The 26,512-nt window shown below is 45.4% G+C and overlaps 1 protein-coding gene across 2 annotated transcripts in view; it reads left to right on the top strand.

Annotated features, from left to right (window-relative positions):
- LOC138527217 (galactoside alpha-(1,2)-fucosyltransferase 2-like) overlaps positions 1-26,512 on the top strand; it is a 184,019-nt gene that overhangs the window by 30,532 nt on the left and 126,975 nt on the right. For both annotated transcript variants that reach the window (XM_069638337.1, XM_069638338.1), the window contains exon 2: positions 2,510-2,595. The gene's annotated coding sequence lies outside the window, so the exon portion shown is untranslated. The remainder of the gene's footprint in view (positions 1-2,509; positions 2,596-26,512) is intronic.

Raw genomic sequence — 26,512 nt, 5'->3', positions numbered from 1 at the left:
TGTTAAACATTTTTCATAGGATACGGGTTGGGCTTGCTGAAAATGTGTAAAATGCGGCCACAATGAACATTATTTCCAGGACCTCTTTTGGTTCCCAGTCCACCCCTGGGCTTTTCGTTTCAGCTTCCCGCCCTCCCCCTTCCCTGCCCCCCTCTGGCGAGGCTCTGTCTGCATCCTATGCATGAAGTTTAAATAATGGAGAGGCTAAGGAGGGGTGAAAAAGAAGCCACATTTTATTTGATTTGATTTATTGGGTTTTTATAATGCGCTGCCTATACACAATGGTTTCAAGGCGCTAATGCCAAAACATTGACCCTTCCGCCCACCGCGATAATCCTGCGAAAAAGGTGTCTGGCCCATGTGGAAACTTTGACCACCCCACTCTCTGCTCTGCTCCCGCTGCGTCCCTGGTGGGATCCAAAGTGAGGGCACGGTTAGTATCCTTCCAGCCATGGCCAGTAATCCACTCCGTGGCTCGGGGCTGAGCACCGATATTCATCTGACTGTTCTGGCAATATATGTTCAAATGCTGGGGTCTCAAGTTCAGACCCAATCCACGTACAAGGCACTTGAGTCGGACGTTTGATAATGGTCTGCTCAAGATCACAAAGACTTTCCGAGAAGAGCCTAGACTCGACCCCTCCGAACGACTGTCAATTCAAGCAGCTGATGTAACAGCGGCCTTTTGAAGTGACGTTCCATGTTTCTGATGCCAGACTGCAGTGACAGCAAGTGCAGCGCAAGAGAGCTTACAGGTGGAAAGAGGGTGAAGGAGGATAAGGGCTGCAGGGGGACAACAAGAGAATAGGGTTTCATTCTTTAAATTGTCTCACTTCAGCAGCTGAAACAAGAAACTCGTGTAACCACCCAGGGCGAAATTAGGAATACATTATTTGCATAGAAATGTCAGCCCTTCTTACCAGCTGCATGAACGCTACAATTACCTTTTTCATTTCTCTCTCACTCATGAATTTAAAAATACACGAAGACTGCATATGCATGTTAGTAACACAGCCTGTCTTTAAGTGAACCACATTGCAAGCAAAATTGCCTGTGGCCCTGTTCTGCCTAGAGTCCATTTGAGTGGCATTTTCCAAAGCCACGATTTCCTCCGAGCCGCAGAGATAATTTGGCGAACCTTATCTCCTCTCTCAGGAGACCACATGAGCCCCCCTAGGCTACACCAGCCATTTTCAAGGTCGGTGACCTTCACCAGATATGCCTAGGGGTGGAAAGGAAAGGGGGGCCGATGGCAGAAAGGGGAGCCTCGGGGGAAGATGCAGGGCCGAGTGGAAAAGTCGCACTTTATTATATAAAAAAACTGATAACTCCAAGTGCGTTGGTGTTTGTAGGAGTGAGTAAAGTGATTGCCACTCACGAGGGCATGATTCACAGGTGCTTGAGTATGTCACTTCACAAAGTCATCCACAGTCTGACCTGGTTTTTTAAGGCAATTGTTGTGGTATAGCAGATGGTGCTTGAGTATGTCGCCTTTCAAATAAAAGTGCTTTGTTACTCTTTTTAGTACCACTTGGTAATTGTCTTATATTTCTCCAGGGTCCTCTTGTTAGTTTGGCTAATGCACCACCTATAAGCTGAAAATATTGCATTAGAGTACAACTAGGGAAAAATGGCATGAGGAGGGACACAAGGCTTGTAGGTGTGGTTTGGTTATTTGCCCACCCATTGAGTGCCCATGGCCACGCTCATCCCTTTGGCCATTTCCACCCAGTTCCTGGCCCTCTACGCCCAAAATAGCACCTCATGGGAACTCTTTCTGCTCGCTTTAATCAAGCCTTACCTTGAAAATTTGCACTCAAAGTTCCTGCCAGTATTTTTGCAAAGCATTTTTCTGAGAGTTAATGACTTAAATGAAGCAGTAAAGTACTACTAGTGTAATACAAATGTCTTAGCTAGGTCTGTCTTCAGCCACTAAAATGAAAAGCTCTATGCATGTCCTCACTGAAGTCTTCTTAAAAACAAGCATTGGTAAAGCCAACAGTTTTGGCTTGTATAGAAAAAATTAGGCATTTGCCTGGCGGTGCTATTAGTTGCCCGAGTACTCGCACCATTTTGCACCTGCTATCATCAATGGGCAGTTAAAACTGCCTGGCAAATGTCTTTCCCATATATAAACAAAAGGCCAAACATTTGGCATTGCCAATGTTTGTTTTTCATTTGGTAGGGCACTGAACACCAGCCTTTGGCCGTCTATCCCCAGAGATGAAACAAGGAATACATCAACCTTCAAATAAAACAAGGAATACATCAACAAATCACAAATCATCCTCAATTTTTTTTTAGCTCAATTTGACAATTTGTATACAGCCTTTATGGACCTGGATGCTCTACTCCTTTTTTTGTGACAGAGTATCTATGGTTTAGCCCCTAGCTATTGGAGGATGCTTCGGCGCCCATCATATCTTTGTTACAAGCCATGCACTGTATTTATATGATATATACTGTGTTTATTGGCTTTTCGTCATCTTTACCTTGTTTCTTTTTGCAGGCAGGTCGCTGTTCAAGTATCCATTCTAGTCAGGCCTTAGCGCAGAGCTACTGGCAACTGCCAGCCAGGCGAGCCCATCCCTGTGGGTAAGTAACCACTAGTGACTGTATATCTTCAATGCAGTGCAATGTAAGGTGGTCCTGTATAGCACACTCAACCACTTTGGCAGCCTTTTTTATACACACTTGTTGTCTCCCCCCAGCACGGCCATCCTAGGCTCCAGTCCAGCCTATAATCAGCACAGTGGCCAGGCAGAGCTCCTATTCTATGCCTCCTCTTTCAATATGACCAAGTTGTGTTATTGTGAATTTGCATTGCATCCAGACCTCATGTGTGCTAGGGCAAAAGGAAAACCTGGATTATACCTCTCTCAAACACTGGGGTGGAGGGTAGGATGATTACACAAACCTGTGCATGCATCAGGAATTCACTTGATATATGTATGTTGCAGCATGCACCCTTGGTTTTTTTCATAAGTTAATTACAATGCAGCTTTCCTTTTTTGGCTACTAATTATTTCTCAGATGTCATACCATAATACAACATTCAGGCCACTGCTGGCCTGGAGAAATAACATGCATGCATCCAGTTCATTTACCATGCAATGAGACTGGATTACTTTTAGACTCAGCATTTTATGGACCCAGCTGGATATTGTACTCTTTTTTGGAAGGGAGGTTATGGTGAGGCTGGGGAACAGTAAATCTCCAACCTATCCATAACCTCTCCCTAAACCTCATGCCGGTTTCCCTACTCCCGTCCCCTCCCCTCCCCCCTTCCTATCCAACCATCGTCACCCTAACCCTCCTTCCCTGCTGGGGTTGCAGAGTCCTGTATAAGCATTGACTTGCATCGGGTCCCAAAACCGCAGTGGGGGTGGTTGGTTTATGCCACTCCTGCGTCTCAGAGCTGTGGACGGACCCTGTCACAGAACTGTATGCAAAGTAATGTTATTTTATGAGTTGTGTTGTAATGTAACAGCCACATGAACCCTCCATACGTAGCATTTTCTGTAAAGTCGTGAATTGACGCGATTCACGGATGGTTTGAGGGCCACTTTTTTGAGGCGAGGGGTGGGCCACTTTTTTGAGGCGAGGGGCGAGCCACTTTTCTTTTGGTGTCCGGGCCCATTTCTTGTCCCAGTCCAACCCTGGGTAGAAATGCAAGCAGGACCCATTACTCCATTCTCACTTAAAAAATGCACGAAGGGGTCAGACCCTATCGTTCATGTGCACCCTCCTGCAACAGTTGCAAACTGGCAGCATGGAATGATTTTTTCTGTGTGCTTTTCAACTTGCATTCTACTTGGAAATGTGGGCTGTGCTCCAGAATGTGCAGAACACCCTCGTCCACCCTCTGATTATGGCCAATTACACAATTACATAAATACCTAAAAGGGGGGAGCACTTCTGAATGTGAATCTATGATTCATTTTGTGCAGCGTGGGCAACTTTTCGGTCTAAATCAGGGGAGAACATCCCGTCCCTTGTGCCACCCAACGTTTCTAGCATAGGGTCGTTATTTGTGAGCACGTGAATGTTTGAGCCCTACCTGGGTGAACTTTCCACACCAGTTACAAACCTGTTTCAAAACCCTAATTTACTTTCAAGATATTGCCACAGAGCGAGCCCAACAGCAGCCACAGTATTTGAGGTATTGCATTGTATTGTTTATTTATGTAGCGCCTACACACAGGACAGTGTTTCAAAGCGCTCAAAGAGGTTCCTAACCTTCCAACTATCAACCCAGGGCGCAAGCAAATGTCACAGGTTAAATGTCGCTGACTTCGGAAGGACTGTTTGTCTTTGCATTCTGGGACTGCATTTATAATAGGAAAACAACATTACAACTACTATAATGTGCAGCTTGAATCATCTTTGCTGGGGTGAGCGAATACTGCACTAGTAACCAAAGTACTGAATGTGGGTAATGATTGCCAAAATACCTCAAAGTGTCAAGAATCCGCCTCTAAACACGCTGAATCTGTTGCTGCGCCTCCGAAAAAGATGGAGAAAAAAACGAGCATTAACAAAAGCAATTTGGAAAGCCAAATCCCTTTACCTCGCTGCACTGTATGTTACGGATCAGTCAAATGTGGGTTCTGGTGGCATTTTGCTCCTTATGTGATTAATTACACAAGGTAAAGTTGGCAAATTGGCAAAGCAACGGTGGTAAATTGGCAAAGCAATGGTGGTAAATTGGACAGGGCACTCCTGTCACACGCATTCCCCCCTTTTTTAACATGTCAATGCGTTGTGATGTGGTTATATTTAAGGCATCTGCAACCTTTGGCTGTCCAGACCTTTTGGACTTCCATCAGCCGCAGGGAGCATATTCAAGGCTGGGGGAATCATGGTAGTTGTAGTCCAAACCCTCGGGAGAGCCTCAGTTGCAGACAACTTGAGACCAGCTCCAGTAGTACAGCTTACATCCACGTGTGCAATATTACCCTGAGGAATTCACAACCACTGGAGAAAACTACTACAAAAAGAAATATTGCCTGCGTTTTTTCCTTTTGCACCCTTTTGTAGATGCTCTGCTCCCACTCAGGGCTGTAGATGCACTGCTCCTGCTGCGGGCTCTAGATTCACTGCTCCCGCTCCGGCCTGTAGATGCATTTCTCCTGCTCAGGGCTGTAGATGCTCTGCTCCCACTCAGGGCTGCAGATGCACTGCTCCCGCTCTGGGCTGTAGATGCACTGCTCCCACTCCGGGCTGCAGATGCACTGCTCACGCTCAGGGCTGTAGATGCTGTGCTCCCACTCAGGGCTGTAGATGCACTGCTCCCGCTCAGGGCTGTAGATGCTCTGCTCCCGCTCAGGGCTGTAGATGCTCTGCTCCCGCTCCGGGCGGTAGATGCACTGCTCCCGCTCCTGGTTGTAGATGCACTGCTCCCGCTCAGGGCTGTAGATGCTCTGCTTCCGCTCAGTGCTGTTGATGCTCTGCTCCCTCTCAGGGCTGTAGATGCTTTTCTCCCACTCAGGGCTGTAGATGCTCTGCTCCCGCTCGGGGCTATAGATGCACTGCTCCCGCTCAGGGCTGTAGATGCCCCGCTCCCGCTCAGCGCTGTAGATGCTCTGCTCCCTCTCAGGGCTGTAGATGCTCTGCTCCCTCTCAGGGCTGTAGATGCTCTGCTCCCGCTCAGGGCTGTAGATACACTGCTCCCGCTCAGGGCTGCAGATGCATTGCTCCCGCTCAGGACTGTAGATGCACTGCTCGAACAATGCCAGGCAGTTGGGGCCTGAATCACCCCCCAGGTGTGTGGATTATGCACTGTTCAAAAACTGCATCTGTGGTTGGTGAGGCGGCTCATCGTCCTGGATGAGGTCTTTATGCAGATCAAATGCCCCAGATGGCGAGTTAGCCCCAATGCAGATGTAAGCGCTATTGCATTGCATATTGTGGGTGAGTAATGATAGACAACCTCGGCTAGTGTGTTTTGTACCAATTCCACAGAGTATTAATTTCTCCTCTAACCCAACCAGTGAAGTAGCCCCAAACTCTTCTCCCTCACCCTTGGACACATCAATAGCTATTAATGAAGGGACCTGCGGCTGATGCGCGTGATCCAGCCCGTTGACAAACGTTTTAAAAAATTGCTGGATAGAAATATGTTCTTATCTCCTCCTCATCTGTTCAGAAATAGAAGAGCAAGTTGACAACCAGTTTGGCCAGTTGTTTCTGAGAACTGAAAGGAAGGGAGATAGCAGAGTGTAGTGGCACATTTCTATGAAAAACAGATCAACTTCCTTGTTTCACAGTGCCAATGAATAGTGGGAATTTGGCTTCGAAAGGCCTCCGAACATCACAGTGCTAACAACTCAAACATTACTACCTTCCAGGAAGATTTGAGGACTTTCTGAAAATTAACACGTCCCATGATCCTTTCCAACCCATTCTGCTCAACCCTCGACTCACAAAATAACTCGAAAATTACAACACAGGGTAAAATCGGTAGGGTGAAAATATCAGTGACAACACAACGTGAAGATCTGATGCCCCCACACACTGTATGGCAGCTCTGGACTCGATTCACACTTTAGGGCTTTCTTTTCACCCGACTCCAGGGCAAAACTGCAGGGCTGCGAGTCGGGGCAGAAACTCGCGAACACCCCTTAAAAGATAAACCCATGGCAAACATCACCACAAAAGGTACTTCATTTCTGTTTTATGACTAATGAATTTGTCAGGGTGCTTCTTAATAGCAGCACATCGAACCAGGCCTTGATGGTGGTCTTCAGGCCACGTTTTTACTGCATGGTTTGCAAGTGGAGGTTATAATTACATGTGTAACCAAACTGGGTTTGGTGGTATTCTTCTTAGAAATGAATTTGACCCTCACCCCTTCAAACTACTATTGAACTACACTTATTCCTCCTTTCATCTGAGAAGACGCCATATGCTCGTCCCACCTTGCAGAAAAGGGGATAGCCTGCTGACCTTAAGGATGTTACTGTTTACCCGGATGAGCTGACGTCACTCTGTGCCTGGCAGATTGGAAATATCTTGTGGACAGGATGCTTTCCATCTCTCCAGAGAGCCAAGGGCGGAATACCCAGCACTCTTCATTGCAGCTGAGAGCACAGTGCAGGATCACTAACTAGTGCCCAGGGCAGGATACTTGCTAAGTTTCGTGTCTGTGCATCCCTCCAAGTTACTGTGTTTCAGCCTGCCACGCCATTTGATAAGTGTGATTATGAAAGTGCTAAACCATTTGCAAACCTGTCAGTGTAGCATCTTGATCCTACTCTGGCATCCAATCTGTGAAGAGTTCCATCCCTCACTAGACTCTGTGAGTCTTGGGTACGGCACCTCTCTACCAATCGTTTGATTAGTGTGAAAGTCAGTCATTCATTTAGGTAGAAAGGACAAATGTGAACTTAATGCCACTTTGCATTTGCACAACATGTACGGTTTGGGGTTTCCTACTAAATAGACGTGTGCCATATTACGCTGGTGCAAGTGGTGCAGAAAATGCCACCCTACCGAATGATTGATATTTTAGCTCATGAAAAACATGAATAAGAATTCATATGTGTTGTTGTTTGTATTTACAATGGAGGAGAAAAGGCATGCATGCATTTTCAGTGACAACACAGTTTGTTTGCAGCAATTGAACATGCTCCTTTCAAATTAATTTTTCAGAAAGACGAACATGAATAAGAATTCATATGCGTTGTTGTTTGTATTTACAATGGAGGAGAAAAAGCATGCATGCATTTTTAGTAACAAAACAGTTTGTTTGCAGCAATTGAACATGCTCCTTTCCAAATGAATGTTCCAGAAAGTTAAGGGTTCATTATTCTTCATTGGATGATGCTATAGAGCTAGTGAGGACCTCGGGGAGAGGCACTTTGATGGCGAAGGCCGACATTGAGTCTGCCCTCAGGCTGCTGCCAATTCATGAGGAAAGCTACCATTTACTGGGTTTTAAAGTAAAGGACTCTTACTTCTATGACAGGTGCTTACCGATGGGTTGCGCTATTTCTTGCGCTTATTTTGAAAAGTTTAGTACCTTTCTGGAGTATGCATTGAAGCAGAGGGCTCAAGGCGGGGTGGTAATGCATTACCTCGATGATTTCTTGTTCATTGGGAAAGAAGAGACAGATGAATGTGGAGTGCTCCTGAGCATGTTCCAGGCATTGATGGAGGAGATGGGGGTCCCCTTGGTCAAGGGGAAGACAGTGGGCCCACTCACTGGGCTTACATTCCTGAGACTAGAGATAGACTCAGTGGAAGGGAAGTGTAGATTACCAAAGGAAAAGGTTGTGAAGCTTAAAGAAAAAATCAGGAAATTGAGGGGCAGGAGTCAATCCACCCTGATGGAGCTGCAATCATTGGCGGGGAACTTGAACTTTGGTGATCCCGGCACGGAAAGTGTTCGCCAGGAGCATTGAACTCAAGACGGTAGGGCTGCAACGCACTTCCCAGCATGTGCGGCTGGGGGTGGAGGTGAAAGAGGATCTCAAAATTTGGGATGGTTTCCTGGACGATTTCAATGAGGCACTACTGTGGCATGAGCAGTGGGCCACTAGCGGGAAGCTCAAGCTTTTTACTGACTCTTCAGGCTCACATGGATTCAGGTCCATTCTGGGGAGCGACTGGTGCGGGCAGGCCTGGCCGGCAGCATGGCATCAGGAGGGAATTACCAGGGACATCACCCTGCTGGAGCTGTTTTCAATCGTGGTTGCGTTTAAGCTTTGCAGAAAGTCATTAACAAATAGGATGGTGATTCTGTGGTCAGATAACCTGGCAGTGAACCAAATGATTAATCAGGGGACGTCCAGCAATGTCAGGGTACTGAGCTTACTGAGAGAGCTGACAACAAGCTTGCTCATATTAAACACTGAGGTAAGAGCACGACACATTCCAAAGGTAAAGAACGTGGCAGCTGACGCTCTCTCTCGTTTGCAGTGGGAGAAATTTCGGGAGAACTGTCCAGAGGCAAGCAAGAGGATGACCTCATTCAAGGTGCAGTGGTGGGGCATGATTGGGATAATCGGAGCTCTCTAATTCACACTACCCTGGCCCTGGGCTCAACAAGGAGGTACAGGAGGTGCTGGGAGCGATTCCTGGCATTCCCAGAAGACATTTTGACGGAAGGGCAAATGGGAGCGCCAGTACCCGCCTTTGTCGGATGGGGATGGCGGTCTGGGAAAACCAGATCCTGGATGTTTTAATATTTGGCCGCAATAGCTCATTACTACAAGCTCGGGGGGAAACCAGATCCTACCAAGGAGCATTACATCGCAATGGCAATGAAGGTTTGGGCAAAGCAAATGGAGAGAAAGCCTGATGAAAGCCGGTCCATTGATATTGTAAAATTGCACAGTTTAATTGAAATCCTGCGTACTGTTTGCCATAGTGAGGGGGAGAGGGTTTTGTTCACGGTTGCCTTTTCATTGGCCTTCTTTGGAGCCTTCAGGGTAAGCAAGCTGATTCCTGAGAATAGAGAGGGACGGGGCGCTGGTTTTTTAATGTTGGAAGATGTGCAATTATCAAAGGAGCGGGTGTGCATTTATCTAAGAAAGTCCAAGACCGACCAGAAGGAAAAGGGGAGGGCAGTCACCCTTTATAGCATCCAGGGGAGCATAGTGTGTCCAGTAGCTGGGTTGACCACTTACCTACAGGAGAGGCAATAGGCGGGTGCGGGGTCCCCCCTATTCTTGCACAGGGATGGGTCGGCCCTGAGCAGGTTCCAGTTCAGGAGTGTGATGGATATGGCTTTGAAAGGGATGGCAGCAACAGGAGGAGTGTTTGGTAAACACTCCTTTAGAATAGGGGTGGCCACATCAGCGGCTGAACCGGGAATGGGGCAGGAGGCAATCATGAGAGTCGGGGGTTGGAAGTCAGGGTGTTTGAGGAGGTGCATAAGGCCCGACAAGATGCAGTATTAATGACCACCTTCTCACCTCCTTCCAATTAACAGCACCTCAAAGGAGGAGAAGGTCCATTTGGGTAGTGGGGCATTCTTTTGTGTCTAGGGCCACGGCCAGCTGGATGGCGGAAAGAGAGAGGATGACCACCGGCAAGTACCAGATCTGGTGGCATGGGGTGCTTGGGATGAGATGGGCACAGTTGCAGGGGCATATTGACAAGTTGTTGGGAAAGCAGCACCGGCCCGACGTTTTGATCATCCATCTAGGTGGCAATGACCTGACAAGCTTGGGTAGGGGGGTCTTTGATGAGGGAAATGATGTTCGCTTTACAGGAGTTGTCCTTGCAGTTGGGCGAGACAGAGATAATCTGATCAGAGATCATTCTGAGACAGGAATGGAGGGGCGGAGAAAGCCATTCTTCAGTGTAGAAATCAAGGAGGAAATTAAACGGGGCAATGGCTAAATTGTGCAGGGGCAGAGGTTTCCCGCAGGTCAGGCACAGTCTGATCAATTTAAAATCCCCGGAACACTATGTGAAGGACGGAGTGCATTTGTCATCAACAGGCATGGATCTGTTCTTTTGGAATTTATGCACGAAACTGCTGGAATTATAAGAGAAGGAAAGGGGGGAGCCACGGTGGGCATGGACCCACCTTTGGCGTGGCAGTGTTTTTGAGACCAGTGACAAGATACAGACTACTAACGAGCCGTGGAAAAGCAGGAAGGGTTTTCGCTCTTCTCACAACCAGCGCCCCTTCGTGGCTTAAGCGGCAGGGGTGCTGGAGGTATCAATGAGGGCTCAGCTTCCCCCGACAAGACAGCACTCCCCAGCTCAGGAACACCTGCAAGGGCAGGCGGGGCGCAGATAAGAATGGTTGGGAGAGGTTTGGCCTACAGTGGATAAAGGGGGAAGCACGGTTTGGACACTTAATTATGTTATACTGTTAGAACAGCAAATCGTTCCCTATATGCCAACAAAGAAAGAATGTCTCTTTCTGCACCCTTTTCCTTGGTGGGGAATCGAAGGGGGCGAATGGAATGAGCAAACAGGTAGGTACAAATGTGAACAAATGTCCAGGTTATGCGTTTCAACCACGGATGCAGTTGCTGCGTTCTAGACTGACTTAACCCACGACCACACCGAGAATCGCAATGAGTTGTCCATAAAGCTCCTTTTGATGTCACCGTCCCTTGCCTGTGGGCCCACCACTGACTCTCCCTTCCATTACCCTTCCATTACCCATGTGTGAAATATGAAAACATTACGTCATTAGCCTTACTAACAGCACCAATATCAATCAAAGAAAGCAGGCGCTGCACAATTGCGGTGACAAGGCATTTTGTAAATTGCAGGATCCCCCTGCAGGATCCCCCCTTTCTCACGACACGCTGCGTTACATGGTACAGAACTGGGTTTTTTTTGCATCTGTTGCTATTCCCTTACGTGTGTGTGCGTGGAATGTTTGGTCAGGGATGTCACAATGAATGGTCTTCGGAATACATGGTGAATGGACTGTAGTGTCTTAAATTTGAGGGCAATTACACTGGGCAAGGGTGGTAGCCAGTGTTTGTGTGTACCTATGTCTTGTGTAATGTATATGGAATTGGTCAAATACTTGTAACTACTTATATAATTACAGTTACCTGATAAACGGACCTGGGTACCCAGCATAGTCATTGACGTTTGAAGGAAGCAGCACTTACAACATTGGCCAAGGTGTGCTATGTTAGGGGCAACAGCAGCACTCCATGATCGCTGCCCTTGCACAAGGGCGCGTACTGTAGGAAGAGACAGTGAGCACAGGAACAGCTTGCAAAAGTGGAGAGCTAGTGTGGCGCAAGAGAGCACTGCCTGCAGGCCAGCAAGAGCCCTGGAGCAGACGGAGCAGAGCACCTGGGTTCTGAAGTAGTACTAGCGACTGGCGGTCAGGAGAGTGTGGCTGTAATTTAAATTGTGTGCCACTAAAGCAGGTGGGCACTGGTGAGTGAGCCCCTGGGGCGATTAGCGGGTGAGCTATGGAGTGACCAGGGATGCTCACACGGAAATGATGAGTACTACTGCACCCGAGCAGAAGCTGCGAGCAGCAGTCCATGGTCTAGCAGTGGAGTGTTAGTTATTTGAAGGGAGGCCATGGAACAAGAGGCTGCTGCGATAGCCGGGACAGCAAGACAGGCAGTCGCTGAGGGGGATGAGGCAGTGATAGGAGGTTATGTCCTGGGTTCTCCACTTGTGGCCTCTTTGTAACCGTCAGGCAAAGGTAACATCAAAGCTGCAGAAGGCATCGGGCGGTGCTGTTAAGTGTGCTGCAGCAGTGTGTGAGGTTTTCTACGTTGCCAAGAACAAGGTCCTTTCCATTGTGTAAGCCAAGAGCTCATGGTGGAAAGGCATTACACACAGCAAAGGTAAGGATATCAGAGCGAAGGTCAGGATACCTGACATCACTCCTAAGAGCTGGGAGAACCGGACAAAGGCAACCCCTCCAGCAAAGAACCTGGTACAGGATATCTGGCACATCTCTCGGCACCAGTGCGCGTAGGACATTCCCGTCAGCCCCCTTAAGAGCTCAGTGTAGGATATCTAGCACCACTGACAAGGACCTGACCCAGTGGAAGATTAACAGCAATTGTTACCACAGCCTAGCACAGGCACCACTTATGAAAGAGATGAGCGCAGGCAACAGGCACTAGCTGCCCCTTTCCTCAGAGCAGAGAGCCAGGGCAGGATACTTGGCACCTCTTCTGAAAGCCCAGGTACCTGGCCTGTGTAATAAAAGCCTATTGTAGGATAGATGGCACCAGCCCTGAAAGGTGTGAGCCTTAGAAGATGCGAGCCCAGTGCAGGAATCACTTGCACTTTCTCGGATACAGAGAGCCAGCTCAGGATACCTACCACATCCCCTGGCAGAAGAGAGCCTGGCCAAGATACGCAATATCTGCAATATTTTGCAATCCCTAATACGCGAGGATAGAAGGACAATCTGTCTGAGCCGCAGCTCATCCTAAGTTAAACCAACAACAAAGCACATCCCCAGAACTCTACCGCTTTAAGTAGGGTTTCAATTAAATGTGCTGGATTTAGCAACACAGTGCAAAAAAGAAATATGCTAGTTCTTCTCTTGTTTTTATTACTTTACTTACTGTTTCTGTGTGTTAGCGCAATGCAAGCACGCCGTCCCACGTGCCCACATTCTGTCCGCTGGGCCAGGCTCGAATAGGCCTCGATGTCCTGCCGCCTCCGTCAACACTTCCTTCCTCCGAATTCTGTTCTCATGTGCTGGGGTGTGGTAGCTAGCTGCACCCAGCAGCACACCAATGCGCATGATGACCCGGGACACATTACATGATTGCCTGGGCTGCCACATAACAACAGGGCTCATCCAGGCAGGCTGGCCCTTACCTTAGAGAGGACGCAGCTCAGGAGCCAGGCAGGCAAGCAAACATGATGTACAGACACACAGTGTAACGCAAGCCCAGCCCCTCAGCACCCCCACAACACTGTTGTTGTTTAGAAAGAGAGGTCTCGCGCCACGCCGGCGGATGGCTGTGGCAATGGCACCTCCACGGCCTCATGCTATTGGCACATCATGCATTCATCAAAGCAAAGTGAACACTTCGTAACTGTTAACTTTTTTTTAATGTATGTTCTCCAACAGTCCGACTGTGAGCGCATTTTAATCTGAATACGTTGTGCGCCACTGCGCAGCGAGAAGACAGCAACGTTACTTACACAATTACATCTTAAGTTACAAAAATTGATTCAAGGCCATCTAATGGGCTGTAATGGATTTTTGTAACTTAAGTTGAACTTCTGTAAGTAACGTAACCTTGCTATTGCTATGGATATTACAATTGGCCAAAGGGTTGCTTATAAACCAGCCCCAGGCCACCCCCAAGTCCATTTTGATTCAGCCAGCAGCCGAACTGTTGTTGTTAAAATAAAGAACTTTAACATAAGAGCTTGAAATAGGGGCTACGAATGTAGGTACGAATGTAAATAATTTTACTAGCAACTGCCATATTAAACATATTTCTGATTCAGCTATTCATGGAGAATTAGATAAGCTGACCACCAAATCTGTACCATATAGCATGACCATGTGGCATCTTTCTGCCATTTCCATAAAAAGCACAACAGTTATGAATATGTAAGTTATTAAACATATCCCTAATTTCATTTTCCACCTGCTCACCAACTCTCACATTTGGAGCATGTTCATATCACCCGGAAACCTAGTTTAACGGGCCATTACAGTTCCCAGAGTCACATGCAGATGAATTTTATATCCCCACAATCGCCTGGAAATTACATAAAAAATTTAAAAAAAGGAAATCAATTCACCTTATGGTTGCTGAGAAAAAGGCCTAAATGATAATAGTCCTTTTGGTATCTAGTCATAGCATCAAATGCCAAAGGATCAAATGCCTTACCATCTAAAATAAAGCGTCGAAAAAAAAGCATCTAATGCAGTTTTTTTAAGGTAAAGGATTTATTTTTATTGTATTGGGTATTTAAAGGTTAAAAAGGGGGGATCAACCACATTATAAAAAATGCATTTGATGCTTTTTTTTTACGTTTTTTTTTAGATTCTATGGCATTCAATGCTTTGGCATTCAATGCAATGACTATAAACCGTCCTTTTTAATTAATTGTGAATCATCATTTGGGACAAATGGCCCAGACTACTGCCTTCTGGCCATTTCTTTTCACTGGGTCAGCCTGTGCCCAGAGTTTTTTTACTGGTCTCCTTTGTGCTGGAAGCTTGCTCTTAGAAATGGGTGCCCCCATTTTCACACATATTAGTCATGCTCCAGCCAAGGGTAACTTGTTCTTGAAGTCAGCACTTTCAGAGCCAGCAGGTCTGGAGAACACTGAATTTTGACACCTTTAGAAGGACATTTTTATTGCGGTTGTTCATTAGATGGCAGATGTGACATCCAGGCTGGCAGTGGGAGATGTCCTTGTGAAGTCTTGCCGACAGCCAGCAAAAGGGTCTGCCTTGAGCTGACATTTTCTATGAAGTCACAGTGGCTCTTCAAATGTCACTGGAGCTTTGTAGGTGAAACATATAATACATTGCTTTTGGTCAACCCGCACATCATGTTTTATTTTCCTGACTTTTTCTGTAAGCAGTAATTTTTTTCACTTTTACTTTTTAAAACTGTTTTTATCTGCACACACCTGTGAAGGCGGTTTTTGTTTTCAATGTTTAACATTCCTGTTTTCCATGTGGCAGGGATCTTTAATTCCTCCTGCTTTTGTAAATTAAGATGCTGCTTGTTCATTGGTAATGACAGGTAGGCTCCTTTCCACATGGCAAACAACAACAAAGACCTGGCCATTTTTGTTTCAGTGTTTAAAATCCTGCCATTCACGTGAAAGGGACTTCTGGGTGGGGCCTTTAACTGCACACCACAGGGTACGATGGGTTAGTCGTGTGCACTGGTGAGCTAGAGTCCATAAGGGATCCAGAGTCACAGGTGGTCGTAGATGTAAGGTAGGCCGGCATTTTGCTATGTTGTTGCATTTTAGATGGTATTGGGCTATGTGGGTAGTTCACTCTGAATGTTGGCATAGTAATGGGTCTCTGTATGTTTATGAGAGTCTAGTCCAAGATCTGGTGTAGAAGCGTCACTAATGTAGGAGGAGCAGAAAGGGAAATAGGGTTAGTAAAGTCGGTCAGTTGGTTGTGGTCTCTCTCTGGGTTGGCCCTTTGGATGCCGCTTGACGGTATCTAGCCAGGTTCTTGTTTGCATTTCTTTGGCCCCTCTCATCTCCTCTCTAGTTGTTTGTCTGCAGTGATATTGCCGGTGTCCCTTCTAAGTTGTCATTGTCTGCTGAATAGCCAGGTTTTGAGCAGTTTCCGGAAGGTGATGTTGCCTTCTGTATTTCTAATTACTTTGGGCATCTTGTTCCAGGTCTTAGAAATTAGATGTGAGAACGCTGTTCTGCCGAGTTTCCTTTTTTGGTAGTGTTTTGCCTCTGTTTGTATGTCGTTGCTGGATCTTAGTTCCCTTCCTGTGCAATATCGGCTAATTTTGTCTTGGAGCATTTCTGCTCCTTTTCTGTGCAAGGCTTTGTGGATGATGCAGAGTGCTTTGAATTTGATGGGCTTTTTACTGGTAACCAGTGTAGGCTTTTCACTGCTGGAGTGATGTGACCTCTTCTGTTTAGTCTTAGTAGGATCCAGGCTGCTGTAATTTGCACCCATTGGAGTTTCTTGGTGAGTCTTTCTGGCATTCCTAGGTAGAGGATGTTTGAGTTGTCAATTATTGTGAGTATCAGGGATATGATTGTGAGGGTTCTGTGGGGGAAGGAGAGGTGGCGTAGTAATCCTCTGAGTAGTCATATGAGGAAGAAGCATTGTTTGGTGATTGCGTTGGCTTGCGGTTCCAGTGATAGTCTCTGGTGGCATTCCCATGCCGATTGGTCAGTCCAGTTGTCAGTTTCCTCCTTCGATTCCTGAGTGTGAGAGCATTATTTCTGTTCTTACCGGGTTCAGTTTGAGGTTGTCATACAGTTGTATATGTCTGTGAGGCAGTTGATGAGGTTGTTATTTTGTTCCTGTGTTCTGTTTGTTTTCACAATCAGTTGTGTGTCATCTGCGTAGTTGTAGGTGGTAAGTCTGTGCAATCTAATGATTTTCATCAGTGGGCCCATGTAGATGTTGAAAAGTAGAGGGGAGAGGCTGGAACACTGTGGGACTCCACAGGATATATTTCTGGTGTTTGAGGTGAACGGTGGTAGGTAGATTCTTTCAGTTCGGTTTGTTAGGAATGGGGAAAGCCACTTAGGTGCAGATTCCTGTATGCCACATTCCATCAATCATTTTATTAGTGTTGCGTGGCTGATTGTGTCAAAAGCCGCAGATATGTCCAATAGAATGAGGGCCGATTGGGTGTCATTGTCTGCGTTTATTTTCAGGTCATCCCATATCAATGGAAGTGCTGATTCTGTTCCTCTCATCGGTCTGAAGTCAACTTGTGATTGGTTGAGTATTCCGTTTGTTTCGAGGTGTTTAAGAAATGATTTTGTAGACGTGGTTCTCCAGCATCTTCACTCGGTAGGGCAGCTTGGATATTGGTCGGTAGTTGCTTGGGTCTTCTGTGCTTTCTGATTCCTTTTTATCAGTGGTTTGATGTATGTTGATTAGAAGGAGGACGGTACTATTCCTCTTTTGAGTCATAGATTCATTAAGTTCCAGAAGCATGTCGCTGGGGTTCTGTGGTTGAGGATTCCTTTGAAGACGTCGGGGGGTAGGGATTCTGCTAGGTCAGTGTTCTTGATCAGTGTGGCGAAAGTTTCCTCTGTGATTGGTTCAAGGCAGCTGAGCTTTGCTGTAATTTGTGTTTCCTCTGGTGTCTGTGGTCCGGTGGTCGCAGTTGTATTTGCCCTGGCTAAGTTGATGGTCTCCTGTATTGTGTCTATTTTGATCTCAGATGGTTGGTGATCTTGTCACAAAGTGTTTGTGTAGGGGTGATGTAATTTTTGGAGGAAGAGGTCTTTTTATCTCTTTGACGATTTTGAAGAGTTCTTTCTGTGGATTGTTTGCTGATTCTATTCTTGCGGCATAGTAGAGTTTTTTTGCATTGAGGACTTTTGCTTTGTAAAGTCTGAGTTGTCTTTGGTATTTTATTTTGTCTTGTCTGGTGTATTGTTCTCTCCATTTTGTTTCCATTTTGCAGTTGGCTTTTTTGAGTTTTTTCAGTTCTTCTGTGAAGTATTTTGCTGCCAGTTTTTTGGGTGTTGCTTTGAATGATTTAGCTGGTGCTAATTGGTCAATGGCCTTCGTGATCCAATTGTTGAGCGTGTCTTCTGTTGTATCTATGTTTGTATCAGTGGGATCTCTTTCGCTTGCAACGGTTGTGTCTAGAGGGTTTGTTAGGGCCTCTAAGTTCAAGTTCTTCCAGTTTCTTTTCTTGCTGGTGTGGAGTATCTCCTTCCCAGCTGGTAGGCGAGTTTGGTGTGTGATGTTAAATGGTATTAAGTAGTGGTCACTCCATATCATTGGTATAGGTTGAGCGGATGCACATAGTCCTTCCCTGCAGAAAATTGCATCCAGGGTGTGTCTGGTGGAGTGGGATCCATTTACTATTTGCTTGAAATGCAAGGTTTCCAGGAGTGCACAGAGTGAGTTTGCTGTGTACTCATTTTCTTTTTCGAACCATATGTTGAAATCTCCCAGTATGACTAGCTTCCCATGGTGGGTTGATCCCATGGTGGCCTCGTCCGCTAGTTTTGTTGCAAAGTTAGGGTTGTAAGAAGGTGGCCTGTAGATCAGGAGGAATACTATGTTGGATTTGTCATTGAGTTCTATCTTGGTGAGGAGGGATTCAGTGTCTTCTGCATTGGTTGTGATGATTCGAGATGCTCGGATGATTTCTTTTTGTATAATTGCGATTCCGCCTTCTTTTCGGTTTTCTCTGTTGGCGTCTATTAATTTATAATTATCGGTATTGCTTCATTCGCGATGGCACTATAGTTGACTAATAGCCAGGTTTCTGTAAGGAAGAGCATGTCTGTGCCTCCTTCACTTAGGAGGTCATGGATTTCTGTTGAGTGTTTTGCCATGGATCTAATGTTGAGGAGGCTGCAGTGTAGTTTGCTTGATTTCCCTTTCGGGTTGTTGTTAGTATTGTTTATTCTGATGGGTGTGTTGTTGGTTGGGTTTCCGTTCCAGGTCGGTTTTCCCCAGTTGAGCCTGTTGGGTGGGATGGTTCTTTGTTGGTCAGCCTCTTTGTTGAGTAGACCGATAAGGTTTATGGCAGGGTTGGTTCATTCCGGTTCGTTCCAGGTGAATAATAAGGTAGCTACCCCTCTGTTGTTCCAGTCTTTGGTGATGTAGGTGGTGTAGACTGTGATGGATTCCAACTTGTCCCTTGTTCTGGTTGGGGTATTGCCCATGGTGGAGACTGGGTTGGGATGGTTTATTAGTTGTTATGTTCTGATGGTGTCCTGGTTGGGTCTGTATTTGTGACGCGTGTTGGCTGTCGGTTAGTTGTTGCTGTGCCATTTTTGTTTACCACGTTGTTGTAAATGGACAGGTAGCAAGCAATGTAGTCCGTTTTTGCTCTGTTATTTGTATGTCCCCTTATGTCATCTGGGATGTTTATTGTCGAGTTATTCAGGGTTGTGGGATCATGCTGGTCGGTACCTTCCCGAGTGGTTTGGGATTTCTTATTATTTCTGTTGTCTGTTCTGGCTTCTTTGTCATTCTTGTGGCGAGGTATGATGTGTGGGTTGTGTTCCTTTGAGTGGGTTTCCTCTTTCGATTAGTGTTTCTCCTGGTCTTTCAGGTTTGGTCTTTGCTGTTTATGCTTTGTTGTTGCTTGTATTTGGTAGGTTGTGGGTAGTTGAGACCTTTGTTGATGGGACTTTGTGGCTCTGGTGTTTATTGCTTCTTCTTTTTTGGATCCTATGTTTTTTTTGTAGTTTTTTTTTATCCTCGAGGTCCTTTTGATTATGGTTGTTGATTGTTGAATTTATTGTTGTATTGTTGAATTGTTGGGTGTAGATGGGTGGATGTTCTTTTGGTTATGGTTGTTGATTGTTGAATTGTTGAGACGGGGGTGGTAAACCCTCACAGTTCTTTCCTTTTAGTGATCTTTTTCTTTCTGGTTCTGGTGTCTACACCCAGTTGGGTGTAGATGTGTGGATGTTCTTTTGGTTATGGTTGTTGATTGTTGAATTGTTGAGCCGGTGGTGGTAAACCCTCATGGTTCTTTCCAGTTAATGGCCTTTTCCTTCTGGTTCTGATGTGTGCACACGGCTGGGTGGAAATATCTGAAATAACCAGGGGGTGGGGTTAACACCTAGAGTTGTACACCTGTCTAGAGGGAGAAGGGCTTAACTGGGGGCACAATTGTAACAGTGGTCACACCTACGTTGGGATCATTGGACCGAGGGAGCGGGCCTAAAGAGGGCGCAACAGTCAGTGCAGTCACACCTTGAATTGGGAAATCTGGCTAGAGGGAGAAGGGCATGGCGGGGGCCACGGCAATCAATTCAGTCGCACCTTGGATGGGATACCTGGACAGGTGGGTGGGGCCCACAGAGGGCACAACAGTCAACGCTGTCACACCTAGAATTCAAAGACCTGGCCAGAGGGAGAATGCTCAAAATAGGGGGCAAGCAGTCAATGCAGCAGTGCCTCCATCTGAGACACCTGGTTAGAGTGAGAAAGGCCTACAGAGGGTACAGCAGTCAATGCAATGTTTACAATCCTGTGCAGACGTGACACCAGCCAACACTCACAGTCCCGTCTGGACGTGACGCAGATCAGCATCCCAATCCTGTCCAGGTGCTTCACCAGCCAACACTCAAAGTCCTTTTACTAGATAGTGGGAGAAAGGCCTTTACTTCAAAGCACAGCAGTTAAGGAGGGACACCCAGATTCGACTTTTCCTAGATGGTGGGCGAAAGGCCTATACTTCACAGTACAGCAGTTAAGCAGGGACACCCAGATTCGACTGTTTCCTAAAAGTGGTTAAAAGGCAAATACTTTGCAGCACAGCAGTTAAGGAGGGAAGCCCAGATTTGACTTTTCCTAGATAGTGTGAAAAAGGCATATACTTTGCAGCACAGCAGTAAAATATGGACACCCAGATTCATCTTTCCTAAAGAGTGGGGAAAAGGCCTAGACTTCACAGCAAAGCAGTTAAGGGGGGACACCCAGATTCAACATGTTCCTAGAGAGTGGGACACCTAAGAAGGGACACCCTGTTTTGATTCTTTGTAGCTAGTGGGAGAAAAGCCTATACTTCACAGTACAGCAGTTAAAGAGGGACACCCAGATTCGACTTTTCCTAAATAGTTGGAAAAGGCCTATACTTCACAGCACAGCAGTTAAAGAGGATCACCCAGATTCGACTTTTCCTAAATAGTGGGAAAAGGGCCTATGCCTCAGACTACAGCGGTAAAAGAGGGGCACACACATTCAAGTTTCCTAGATAATGGGGAAAAGGCCTATACATCACTGCAGAGCAGTTAAGGAGGGACACCCAGATTCGATTTATCCTAGATAGTGGGAGGAAGGGTTACACTTCACAGTACTGCATACTCGTCAGTGAGACAAACTTAGATCTTGGTGCTACTTAAAGAAAGTCTTGCATGCTCTTGGCGTGCAGTAGATAGTATTGTTATCTAGTATTGATGGTGGGGTGGTTTAAAGATTAGCTGAAACAGATGTTCTCACTGTTTGCACCGTTCCTACCTTATCAGTTGCTGATGGTTGATGGCTGCCTGCTTTCCCTGCTGACACCTGCACACACCATTCGGGCTGCCTCTGCAGTTGCTGTCTTTTGTCTCGGGTCCTTCGCCGGGGGTGCTGCACAGGGCAGAGTGCTGCTCTAGTGTGATGAGTCTTGTAAGAGTTCTTGGCCAATCACAGCCGGGGGTGGGATTATGCCTTGGCAACCATGGGGGATGGGTCGAGGGAGCGGGCATGCCCTCTGGCAGCCGCCTGGGTGGAAATTCAGGTGGAAACACAAAATGGGAGCACTAGGGTCCCACAACAATGTGAGAGATGGCTAGATCACACAATCCGGCTAATTTAGATAGTCAGGTCAAATGCAAGAGATGGTTACTATGCAGACTCTGGGTGTGGACCACAGTTTAAATGCTATTAAAGCAAGAATAAGGTAAGAGTGGGGTGGGCAGTTAAGTGAGGTGCAGTAGTAGCTGCACTTCCTGCCTGAATATTGAACGTTCTTACTATATTTGATAGATGTTGGTTGATGGCCACAGGCCCCTCAGGCTAACACGGCCAACATGGACTGGAGCTGCTTCCTATGAGCTGTCCTTTGCCACGGGTCCTTCGCCGGAGGGGCTGCACCGGCAGATGGGCTGCCCTGTTGTGATGAGTAATATGGGGCTATGGTCCAATCAGGGTGCAGTGGGTGGGTGGGAGGATGGGAACAAGGACCTGAACCAGGAAGAAGCCACACGCAGAGAGGGGGTCGGTGCAGAGAGCACTGATGCACTGGTGTTGTAAAATCAAAATTTGAAATACCCCAAAATGCAATCTATGCGCTCACTCACCTCCGGGTTGCTTTACAATGGAGTGCAAGCACACAGAATGAAGGGCCTACAGCCTCGATTCACCCTGGGCCTGGCCAATCAGGGCACAGTCGGCGGGTGGGAGGCGGGAATAAGGGCCGGAACCAGCAAGAAGCTGCAAGCAGCGAGGGGGTCAGTGCAGAGAGCACCGATGCGCTAGTGTTGTAAAATCAAAATGTGAAATACCCCAAAATGTAGTCTGTGCGCTGCCTCACCTCAGGTTGCTTTACAATAGAGTGCAAGCACACGGAACAAAGGGCCTACAGCCTCGATTCACCCAGTGACTGGGCCTGGCAAATCAGGGCACGGTGGGTGGGAATTTGTCCAAAATGTGTACTTCCAAAATGGTGGCCGATATCTGTTAATGTTATTTTAAAGTTATTTGACTTAATAGATGCTTTCAAATATATTTACTGCAACTTTTAAGTTATGTTACACATTTCACAGTATTTTCTTATTAAAAATAAAGAAGGTAGTGTAATACTAATGTTTTGGTTTAAAATGGCTATGTAAATGTACATTTAATTACTTGTTGGGGATTAGTCTAGTGTTTTTGATGTAAGGAGCACCTGATTGGCTGTGTCGTTAGTGGTGTGATTGGATGTGCCTTTGTCTTTGTTTGTACAAATAAGCCATTTTGCTTCTATACATATGAAGAGAGAGGTAAAGCTGTGTGTTGAACTGCTTTGTGGCTGTGATACAGAATGCATTTTTCTTCCAATTGCCAGTTGTAAAATAAATAATGCTTTTATATGGAATAGATTTTTTTAAAATCTTTTTTTATTCATTATGAATACAGTTCATAAGAACTTTTACATAGTTATTTATTACAAATTTAAGACAATCAAAATAGTATAAAACAATACATTTGGTTCATTCCGTTATTGCTATAAATATAAAAAAGAAAGTTAAAAAAAAGAGGAATACATAATTCATTACATCAATTGAAATTAAAACTTATAGCATTACTCATTTATTCATACATTTCCCCCAGATTTCATTTCCAGATTGCTACAGCATCATTTTGTGTTCTTTGTCATCATGTATTTCCTATTTTGTGTTTCGTTTGTTGTAGATCTAGCAATATGAAACTTTCTCTGCCAGCCATTCTTAACTAGGCTCTGGTCTGTTCAGTTTCCCTGACTAATTTGCTCCTTTCTAGGCCCCATATAGTGCTAAATGCAATTTTTTATTGTCGGTGTTCAAGCAGGAGCACCAAAAAGTTGCAGTTTTTATGCTATCGATGTTATCTACATATCTACCAAGTAAACGCATATAGAGTGCTCCATGCTCTCGACATTCCGTTAAGACATGCTGTGCACTTTCTCTTATTCCTAATATGCCACATAATGGACATCCTCTATTTTCCTTGGTGATCTTCAATGCAGGACCAATTACCTCCAAAATTGGGAGCTTAATTATTCTCAGCATTAATAGAAATCTCTGTAGAGCAGGGGAGGAACGTATTTTTAAGTAACTTTGAGGAGCTCTATATGAGTCAATCGAGTGTTGCATTACAATACTGTAGCTTTTTAATTTGGAAATGTGGGTATAGTTCTCACACCAATCCCATCTTTCCAATTTTACACAGAATTGCTTTGTTATTTCATGGGGATCGTCCTTCCAGTCAGGCATCCACCCGATTTCATTGAATGTTATATGGGCAAGTGCTTCAAATGCACCCTCCGGACCTGTATCTTTTCCTTTACCCAGAGGTTTTAATAACAGGCATACAGGGTTAGTTAAAGTCTTAATATACAATAAGCATCTCCTTTTGGTCAACATGATAGTCCAGGACATGAGGCCTAGCTCCAGTCTTATTATTTCTAGAGGTGTGCTGGGGCTCAGAGTTAGGATGCTTCTCCAAAATGTACCTTGTATGATGTTCAACCAATTTAGATCTGCTATGCATAAGGCCTCTAGTTCGTAAAGGATAGTTGGGCAAAAACTTTTTTTATATAGTGCCAGTATTCCATGTAAGCTATATCCAGCAACTTGGTTGGCACACTTCTGAATCATCAGTGTGCAGGTGACAGCTTTCCTCTTTTTGTCTAATATGACTGCCTCATAATTAACTTTGGTGGATAATTCACGTATCAAATATTTGAATTGCTCAACATACTCGATTTGTTTCCCTGCAATTACCATGGGTAGTTTTGCCATCTTTTTGCTTGTAAAAAGTATCAATTTGGTTTTCCCGTAGTTTATTTTTAAGCCAATTGTAGAGGAGGAGCCAAGTACCCCCACCTGAACCACTTCACCTATATTGCTTAAAGTTTGGAAACCAGAGTATGTGACATACACGTAGCACTTAAAATGACAAAGGGCAGAGTGTGAAAACTGTGCTGTACCTTTAGGTATCTCAATACCTAATAGAATTCTAGAACCAAGAATCCCATTGAGGAAACCATACCTGCATTCGAGGCAGTACGGTAGTCGTTTAAATGAGATTACTAAAGAAGCAGAGCAGATTAATGGCAAAGATGATGTACATAAAGAATGAAGAGACATAAGAGAATGAAGATATTCTATAAGGCATCAAGAAAGTGTTGAGAATAAGTGACATCTTGGGATCAAGGTGAAGAAGCTTATGCCACAGAACTGATGAAGACATCAAGTCATTTTACACATGTACAGATGCAAGAAACGCAAGCAGACGAAGTAATCATGAGGCTAGCTTTATAGTGAATAGATTGCGGGAAGCGCCCATATATACATATATGCAAATGATCAAGTAAAGGATGGATGTTTCCACTATGCATTATAGCAGGACATTAGCAAGAAGGCCTCATTTCAGTGTGTCGCAGTTAAAAAATAGCTTGAATTAACAAAATGAATCTCGGAAAGCAAAATTGGATGAGCCAAAGGAGCCATGGTCTTATCAAACCGGAGCAAACTGACATTGGATACAAATTGTGTGAAAGAACAGAACTCATGTCCAGAAGGGATGAACCAAACAAAAGACGTCGGAGGTCTATTAGAAAATAGTATGTTAAATGCACGAAAAACTCTATTTCATGGTCTCCAGTGTGGAAGGATGAAGTTGGACGAACGAGGTGGTCACACCTACGCACAAGGGCAGGCCGTGCCTTCACTCCCTGAATTTCTCAGAGCTTAGAACACTCTGAAGGCTGAGCTTCAAAGCCCTAATTGACAGTGGACAATTGAGGTGATGATGGATTAGCATGCTAATTGGTGGGAAGCTAGTGTTAAGACTAGCTCACCAGCACCTGGATGTTCAGCCTGCATGCTGCTAGACATAGGTGGAAAAGTACTGACGGAGGTTAGAAGCCAACCAATTGTAGAGGACCGCGTAATTAAGGGTCCTATAGTTTGAGTAGCCAATGGGATGTTGTACATTTAGTGACGTTCATAGTGGTCATTTTGAGGGGAGAGCTTAGTTACCCCACCTGATGTTAAGTACCCTATCACTTCCACTCACTGTCTCATACTAGTATAGAACGTATTCTTAGATATTCACTTAGAACCTATCACTACTGCCCATAGGTTTTTGTTGTTTGCCACGTAGGAAGACGTTGCTAGTGACGCAGGTCAACGTCACTGATGACTAATTTTGAGTATAAAACCGCTGTTTTTTATTTTATAAGATGCTTTGAATAAGAGGATCGAGCGAGTCCGTTGATGTTCGTTGTACTCCCTGTTTTAGACAATTGACAACAAAACAGCTTTCCTTTTGCCAAACTACCTGAGTAGTTTTGATTATTGATGTATGATTAAAATCTGCACCCCCATCCATCTCCCGGGTACTACTACTCACCTTAAAGGGCTGGCAATATCCAGTTCACATTTTATTTGGCATACTCCTCTACCAAATTATTTGATTTTTTTCAGACCTGCATATGTGTGATCACAAACATCCAAGCCCTGAGCATATGCTAGGCAATGGATTTTTTTGCCATCCACTCTTGGGGGACACGCGTTAAGCTTACTCAGACAGATTGGAAAGACAGCCAAATACATGTTAAAAAGTGTTGGAGCTAACATACTGCTTTGTTTTACCCCTCTGTATGTTTCGATGGGTCATGTAGTGGTACCTCCACTGTCTAATTTTACCTGGACAGTGGTTCCCCCGTACAGATCTTTCACCACAGCCAACAGTGACTCAGGGCAACCATATACTTACATCTTTGCCCCGCGTTTCCCCTGCCTACAGTATCGAAGGCTGTTTTGAAAATCAATCATGGCCAAATATAGGGAAGGATTACCTTTTCGCTTTGCTTTCCTTGTCATGATGTCCATGAGTCATAAACATTGCACCATGCCCAATCCCCTTCTAAATCCCATTTGGAAAGGGCCAAGAATATTCCTGCGGTTGCTCAATTTTTCCAGTTTATCTAGGATGAGTGAGGCGAAGATCTTGCCTGAAATGTCTAACATTGCCAGCAATCGATGATTCGAGGGCACTGATCTACCACCCTTCTTATAGATGGGAACCAGTATTGCTTTACGCTAGGATTGAGGTATTATACCTTCCCGGTATACTTTTGTGAACAGTATGTTCATTATTTTTGCCCAGAATTCTGGTGCCCCCTTCAGTACTGCGTCTGAA

The sequence above is a fragment of the Ambystoma mexicanum genome, chromosome 1q, assembly GCF_040938575.1.
Source record: "Ambystoma mexicanum isolate Mex_15411 chromosome 1q, UKY_AmexF1_1, whole genome shotgun sequence".
Classification (NCBI taxonomy): domain Eukaryota; kingdom Metazoa; phylum Chordata; class Amphibia; order Caudata; family Ambystomatidae; genus Ambystoma; species Ambystoma mexicanum.
Note: the sequence above shows the minus strand (reverse complement) of the source record. Positions and strands in the feature narration are given on the sequence as shown.